At 38.9% G+C, this 8,584-nt stretch overlaps 1 pseudogene; it reads right to left on the bottom strand.

The window, feature by feature from the left end:
- Positions 1-1,348: 1,348 nt before the first annotated feature.
- LOC112916957 (small ribosomal subunit protein uS7m pseudogene) lies at positions 1,349-2,068 on the bottom strand (annotated as a pseudogene).
- Between the last annotated feature and the right edge of the window lie 6,516 nt (positions 2,069-8,584).

Consider the following 8,584-nt stretch of genomic DNA (forward strand, 5'->3'; position numbering starts at 1 on the left):
TGAGCTTTTGCAAGATGTAAAAAAGTCTATAAGCCTGTAAAGACTGTTCATTTGCCAGAACACTTTCTTCCTTAAAAAATGTGCTTCCCGGGGATCCCTGGGTGGCGCAGCGGTTTGGCACTTGCCTTTGGCCCAGGGCGCGATCCTGGAGGCCCGGGATCGAATCCCACATCAGGCTCCCGGAGCATGGAGCCTGCTTCTCCCTCTGCCTATGTCTCTGCCTCTCTCTCTCTCTCTGTGACTATTATAAATAAATAAAAATTTTTAAAAAAAATGTGCTTCCCTAACTTGGGTTCAAATAAAACTTTCCTACTTCTAGAGTTTCTATAAGGGTTTATTCAATTTTCATCAACAATATTTATTAAAGTGACATAACATTTAAATCAGATCCTTTATGCATTGTTTATACCCCTAAATTTGCTAAAAATAATAAGAAGGGTGCATTAAATAAGTCATATAATGCATGAGTGAATATAAGAAAAGCATAAATTGGAGCCAGATAGACCTGAATTTGAATTTTTCAAGAACTAGATACTTAAGATCTCTGAATATCAGTTTCCTTTAACAATATGTAGAGTAGTCCTGGTATGTGCTAAGTACTGTTTAGGGCACTAGAGATACAGTGGTGAACAAATGGACACCATGTCTGGGTGCTGCAAGAATATGTGAAGAGGTTACATATACTGCAGGAACCTGGAACGGTTTGACAGCACTGAGCCATAATTCTTGACGTTAGACTCAAGTCAGTGCCCTCTTAGATGAATTTCTGTGGTCATTATTTCATAGATCTTTCTAACTTGCCATAGGCTGTTCTTCCAACACCCCTGGGAATATATGAAACATAATCATGGACATTTCACATCGAATATTAATGTTAGATATAGTGATAAACTGGTTGAAAGGATAGATTACCCAATTCTTTAGGATATACAAGTATACAAAAGCTGATTCTGTAGAGAAGTCTTTTTTTTTTTTTTTTTTTTAACTTCCAGTCGATTTTAGTAAATGGCAGTTTCCATATCACATGCTACACCAGTTCACCAGTTCAGGGCAAGAATTTTCTAATAAACTTTTTCTAATATTAAAACTGCTTTCCTTTCCCATCATTCAACGTTCTACCCTGAATTGAGAGAGAGAAGCTGGATGGGCCCTAAGTTGCTGGGGGAAATCCAGATTGATCTGTTTCCTCTTCATGAGGAGACAGAGCAGGAAAGGCACGTCCAGCCCCCCAAACAAAGGACTAACAAGCATAAACATGTTGTTCCACCCTTAGCCTGGCCTGCCCTTGAAAAGGCCTGTGATTTTCACTAGGATAGTGGCTCCCATTATTTCTTGCAGTGGAGCGCCTCTACCACCAATGGTAGGCCAGGCTGGCCTCGGCCATCTTGTGCATGTCACGCTTCTTCTTGATCACAGGGCCCTAGTTGTGAAAAGCCTCCAGCGGCTCGTGTGACAACTTCTCTGGCATCAGCATCCGCCGGTGCTTCTTCTCCCTGCACTCCTTGATCATCCACTTCATGGCCAAGAAGCAACGACGCCGATGGGCAAGTGTCACCGGGACCGGATAAAAATGGCCCCCTCCGAGGATGGGACCAGCCCTATCACGGGCTCGCAGCTCCGCAGGCTGGGTGGAAGACGGCAGAGGGGTTGCCTTCCATGGTGGCCTGTTCCTCTGCGGAGGCGGCAGGGTACTCCTCAAACTGCTTCCGTTTCACAGCTTCCAGAGTCTGCATCAGGAGGGATCTGGGCAGGACTGTTTCCTCCTTTCAGCAGCATGTTGGTGAGTTTACTGACCTTGGGGTCTTCTCACCCAGAGCTTGTTTTCGCCGCTGGAGCAGCTTTGGTAAGTAAGCTGAGTCTTCCTGAGTTCCGGTTCATACTTCTCTTCCTTGGTCAACTCTGCCAATGGTTTACGGTAATACTCCTGGTCTATCCGTGGGTCCTTGTATTCGGGACCATGGCGGCTCCAGCTCACCTGGGTTAGCCCTGGAAGCCGCAGGACGGCACTCCGCAGGTTCAGCGCCAGGGTCCGCCAGCCTCCCTCAGCCTTCACCGTGGGGGCCGCCATCTTGGCGGCCGTGAGGACCCCGCGAAGGCTGCCCTTGGTGTGCCTGAGCGAGTAGGCGGGGGAGGGGGGAAAGGCTCCACAGGGTCCTAAATCTGTACGTCGCTCCATTAATGCGGGCGAGAAGTCTCTCCCTCCGAGGTCCAAAGGCAGGAGCCAAAAGGAAACATTCTGCATCTCATTATCCGCCGCAGCCTGTCACGACCCTCAGCAGCGGGGCTGTCTCTGCTCAGGCCCCTTGCAGGCCCCTGAGAAGTCTTTATTGTAACTTTATCAGATGTTATTAATCCCTGACACCTTTACTTGCGCCTTTCCCCACCTATATTCACTCCCTTGAACCTCCCCTAGTGTCATGAGAAAGATAATTAATTTCTCTTTGCAGACATGAGGACTGTAGTTTTCCCCCTTCCTATCTGCCCATCTCAGTTAATGGGTCTCAGTCTTTCTCACTGCTATGTGCCCACTGAGCTCTGGGACACTTAAGCAGTCCTGAGGCTACAGTCATTGATGCTGGGTACATAGCCATTAATTCCAAAGTAACATTTGCTCCAAAGGAGCATGAGAGAAGAAAAAAATTTCTATCCTGATAACAAACACCTAAGAGAAAAACAACAATGAAAATCTGATAACAGTATGGTTGATATAAAAATGAAATTTGCCTATGTGTGATATTTACAGGAATGTAATAAAAATCCCTCACAGTCAGCAAAGAGGCAGCTTATATATCACACAAAGAACCTTCTTGAAACCAAGAGTAAATTCCTATAGAATATGCATCTGAAATACAGAAAAAAAAAACCATAAAGAAAATGGTCATTAAATTCCCAGCATCTGAAAAAAAAAAAAAGAGGAATAAAAACAGAGAGATTTACATGAATCATATTTGAGAAATTTCTAACTGTGAGCAAAGCAACAAAATGAGACCTGAATATGTATTCAGATAGTTACTGATGGAAAAATGTAAGCAAAAACCAAGATAGAAGGTCATAACTAGGGGCACCTGGGTGGTTCAGTCGATTGTCTGCTTTCAGTTTAGGTCATGATCCCGGGGTCCTGGGATTGAGCCCTGCACTCTGGCTCCTCGCTTAGCAGGGAGACTGCTTCTCCCTCTCCCTCTGAACCTCTCCCCTTACTTATGTTCTTGCTTGCACATGCTCTCTCTTTCTTTGTCTCTCTCTCTAGTAAATAAATTAAAAAAAAAAAATTTAAGTGGTTAGGATCTTCTTTTAATTTCCGAGGAAAAGGGGGTAGCACCATGTAGTGCTCTGTCAACCCAAAACCCAGGTGGTAGCATTGATCTTCCTGAAAGGACATTCCTCACTCTCAAGCACCCCAAAGCTTAAATGAACTACAGAATCAGACCACAGGGGAGATTTTAAATATTAAAGATGTTTTAAAATTGTTTTTGTTTTGAACCTCTGGCAGTATTTATATCTGAAACAAGAAGTCTTGACCCATTTACAAACAAAACACAAGTTTAAAAAAATACCACTATGCCTAGCCCATTATACCATTTTTCTAAGCATTTAAGCATTTCCAATCCATGGGATTAGGAGATCATAAAACTACTGGCCTACTAGCTGCACCTTTTTTTGAGCTAATTCTTTATAGATCAGTGGATGTTCATCTACCATAATTGATGACTGGAATTTCTTTGTCCTATTAGAATAAATGGGCTTCTGAGCACAAGCAAGAGTCAAAATTCTGGAAAGCATAGAATCTGGATACTATATACAGTTCATTAAGAAACTGAGATAGATGTTAGCCTGCATGAAATGTATTTATATGATCTACTTATTAATAAGTATCTTTATGCAAATCATGCTTTACTCCAACCTCTGTTTTTTACTCTCTATCTTACCCTGTTTAAATAAATCTCTGAAAATAGTCATTTAGTTGCTATAGTACTTTACTCCTTTGCTTACTTTGCAAGTCCCAATGGTGTATTGCAGATGTAGTTTTAGTCCTTCTCTACAAAGTATGATTTTTCCATTAGAATGAACACAAAGGGCTACTTACATCTGGGTAGTGTGTGGTTGCAGATTTCTACAAAACAGCACTGGAAACAAAAATCAGGTCACAAATCCCTTTCTCAAAGGCAAATACAGTTCCTACTTTTGATCCAGGCAGAAAGCCAAACCTAGAATAAGAGAAGCCATATGTACGTGTTTGAGAGAAAGTTGCCTACATAAGTAGGGATTTTTCCCAAATAATGAAGTTAACTTTTTGATGGCTTTTGGAAAATGATGAAAATGTAATGGTCAAACTACAAACTTTAAAAGTGTTTTACAAATACTTTGAGGTAATTTTTTAAGAAGAAGAAACAGCATGATAAAAGGGCCACAGCCTTCATCAAGACTGATTAATGCAAAGAGGGCAACTCTGGCATTTAAAGGTTCACCAGTTTCCCTACACTCAAGTACAGCTGAAACTTGTTCCCAGATATTTTTATCCATGTCCAAATGCAGAAAGATCTCTGACTCCATAGGGGGAGAGTCCGTAAAACTGCCCTCACCCTCAACTCCTTTCTGATCTTCATTTGTGCTTAATAAGATATGAGAAAAACAAATGAGTGGTTCTAGGGTTACCATTAGAAACTCTTTTTAAATACACATTAGTACAGTTCAAGAAGATTGATCCTAAGGTCTCCAGGCTCAGAAGCTTCTAAATAAGTAGTTCTTGACTGGGAGCAATTAGCCCCTAGGGAACATTTGGCATGTCTAGAAACATTTTTATCCTTACTACTGGTGAGTAGGAGACACTACTGGCATCTAATGAGTAAAGGCCAGGAATCCTGAAAATATCCCGCAGTGCACAGGACAGCTCCTGACAAGAAAGCATTATAGCCCCAAATATCAAATGCAGAGATTGGGTAATATCATTGCAGATCAGTGTCCCTTGGATCAGTCCATCTGTGAGGTAGCATAGTCTTCTGACTGATTTTTGGCCTTTGGGTCCTCATAGTAAGCAGGCATTGGGAGCCACAATTCCCCTTCTGTGTATGCATCAATTTGGGGTGAGGAGCGTGATTTCTCTCCTTATTTCCAAGTTGGAAGGCTATAAATCTGTTCTCTTCTAACAGATCTGGCTCTCAGATTCTGACCTGCTCTGACCTAAAAAGAAAGACACAAAGGGAGGTTAGAGCCAAATAAAGTGTTATTCTTTGGTTTTTCTCAGGCTACGAGGAATCTTCTAAGTTAAGCAAAATGATGTTTGGAGTTTGCTTCCAACCTCTAGGCCAAACAGTATGCTTGGCAAGGACTATAAATAAAAATAAATTTGGGGGCACCTGGGTGACTCAGTTGGTTAAGCCTCTGACTCTCAGTTTTTGCTCAGGTCATGATCTCAGGGTTATGAGATCAAACCCCACAGTCTCCACACTTAGTGGACAGTCTCTTGAGATTCTCTCTCTCACTCTCCCTCTACCCTTTCCCCTATTTATACTCTCTCCTTCTAAAATAAAATCTTAAAAAAATTCAAGAATAGCTTGGATATTTGAATTCCACTTCATGGTATACAATTAAATGTATGAATTCCCATTTTGATATATTTAATCAAGGAAAAAGCCAAATTGTTTACATTTTCCTCTATTTAAAAACACTTAAATATATACTTAAAATATCAGTATAAAGTGGCCAATGTTTTCTTGAGTAGGAAAAAAATACTCTGGGATGATGTACTTCATTCATTTTGGTGTTAAAGTAATGTAGAAATAGATGAAAAATACTCACAGATGCTATAACAATTTTCCTTAGCAAAATATAGGTTGGAAACTTTGCTGGGTCTCCATTTACTCATTTGAAGTTTTGCTGATCCATGAAACCCAAAATTCTGGAATCACTGTTCTAATCTGGTCAACAACCAGCAACTCACAACTAAATAGTCATTGTCTTTGTTTAAGCAACTCAACTGGTGAGGAATTTTCTGCTTTCTGAGGAAGACTCTGTCATATTTGGCCAGTCCTATTGAAAAGTTCTTAATGCTGCAATAAAACACAATGTTTGTAATCATCCCCCCCCACCCCCCGACAATTTCTTGGTTCTTGGCTCTGGTTCTACCCAGCAGGTCACGTGAATAAGCCAATTCCACTTCTATAGGACAGCAGTAAGTAATGATGGTTATCACCCATCTTGAACTTCATCTTCTCTAAGCCAAGCATCTACTAGTGCTACACTGACATAACTCAAGAATTCCTCTCTACAGTGTGTCATTGTCCTCTAAACAGCTTCTAGTTTCTTTAAAATTGAACCACATAAGTTTTTAGCTGAAACAAACTCTACTAGTTCTATCATTTTTCTGTTTTAGATATTTCACTCATACTGTCCAGCTTTACGGACAAACTAGATTTGTTGGCAGATCTTAGAAATATTGACACATGAAATTATAGTCAGATCAAACCATAGATATTTAAACAAATTTTTCCTCTAACTCCCAAGCCCTCTACTATGTATAAATTCAATTGGTGGGATTTCTATTTGATTCGAGGTTAGGATTTTTTTTCCCATCTCCTAAATTTCATCTTGTTATTGTCAGGACTTTGTTCTACACTGCTGAGATTTTTAAAAATATTTTCTTATAAAATATTTCAAACATTTGGAAATAGAGATGAATATAATGAAAATTCATGTGCCCAAACCCAAATACAATACATATTAACATTATAGCATATTTTCTTTAGGTTATTATTGCTTTAAGCAAACCAAATGTTGAATATAGTTGCAGCCCAACTAAGAACTCTGAAATCCCATTCCCTACCCTTTTCTCCCTAGTTAAACCGCTATCCTGAAGGTGCTATGTACTTCTCATCCGAGATTTATACATCTAATTTTACATATGCAGATAGCTATAAACTATACATATTTTTGAATATATATTATCATTGAATATGGATCACTCTATAACTTTTTTTAACTCAACTCTTGTTTCTGATCCTTATCCTTGTTAAAATATGAGATACCAGTTCTTTTATTTTCAATTGCCTATTTATCCGGTCTATTTTCTCCTTTCAAACAATGCTATTAAGCACATCTTTAAACATATCATCTCACGTTCATGTAAAATAGTGGCCCTAGACAGACCTCTAGAAATAAAATATCTGGATTATGGTTATATATCATTACTTTTAATAGATACTGTCAAATTTCTTTTTAAATCAATAGTACTAATTTATATTTCCATTAATAGGAATTGAGATTATAGGGATTATTGCCACATCCTTGGCAATACTTAGACTGTGTCCTCCTCCAAAATTCATAGCATCACGTTGAAAATTCTGTATTGAAGTTATCATCAATATCTCAAATGTGACCTCCTTTGGAAATAGGGTCACTGCAGATAAGATTAATAAAATCAGGTCATATTTGAGTAGGGTGGGTTCTTAATCCAATGACTAGTATCCTAAGTAAAATGGGAAATTTGGACACAGGAAGAATGCTCTGTGGAGATAAAGGTAGACAGATATTGCAGTGATGTAGCAGAAGTCAAGGAACACCAAAGATTTCCAATAAACTACCAGAAGCTAGGGAGAGCATGAACAGGTTGTCCTGTTGTCACAGCTTCTAGAGGGAACCAACTCTTGGATCTTATTCTTCTAGGCTGCAGAACCATGAAATAATATTTTTGTGCAAGCCACCCAGTTTGTGATACTTTGTTATTTACCAGCTTTAACAAACTAATATACCTGGTATTATCTGACTTTTCAAATGTTTGCCAACATGATAGATAAAAGAAAATCTTATTTTTAATTTTTATTTTCTTTCACCAATGATATTGAACATATACATTGCTAATTTGGGTTCCCTCTTCAAAGAATTAACTTTTTAATCTCAGCCTACTCTTAGCTGACTTATCTCCAACTTTGATGATTTTTTTACATAAATACTAATTATTCAAAAATACTTTTCTTTATGAAACAGGTTCTTGGTATCACGATTAAAGATATTCCTACCCTGAAGTCTTAATATCTTCTATAATTAATCTTCTAATAATTTAAAGTTTTGTTTTTCACAGTTTGTTCTTTAATCTGACTGGATTTGATTTTTGTATATAAAATATGAAAAATGATAAATTCTTGCCTATTTGGATAATCAATTTTCCAAGAACCATTTACTTATTTATTTAACTGAGAGGTGAACAGCAGTGTTGTTTTTAATGAATTTTAGTCCAGAATACAAAGCAAGATACTAGCCATTGCCCCAACTTGTTAGTACAAGTATAAACAATGGCCTTTTGTTCCCCAATAAAAGCAAGTTACAGAAAGGACAGGATAAGACATTTGAATCTAGTTTTGAAAAATCAGCCTAGAAGCTAGTAGTACTGTTGCATTGCAAAAGGCTTTCATTTACTATTTGTCCCATATCCACTCCATTTATCACTTCAAATTCTGGGACTATCATGATCAAGAGTTTTTGTGGGAGAATTTCCCTTTTGAAATTTTTAGTGTGCAAGGGTCATTTTTCTTGGTTTTGCTGATGTCCTTGACCTCTGTTGCTGGATGAGTGAGGGAGCTGGCACAGTTCT

This window comes from Vulpes vulpes, chromosome 13 (genome assembly GCF_048418805.1).
Source record: "Vulpes vulpes isolate BD-2025 chromosome 13, VulVul3, whole genome shotgun sequence".
NCBI classification, from domain to species: Eukaryota; Metazoa; Chordata; class Mammalia; order Carnivora; family Canidae; genus Vulpes; species Vulpes vulpes.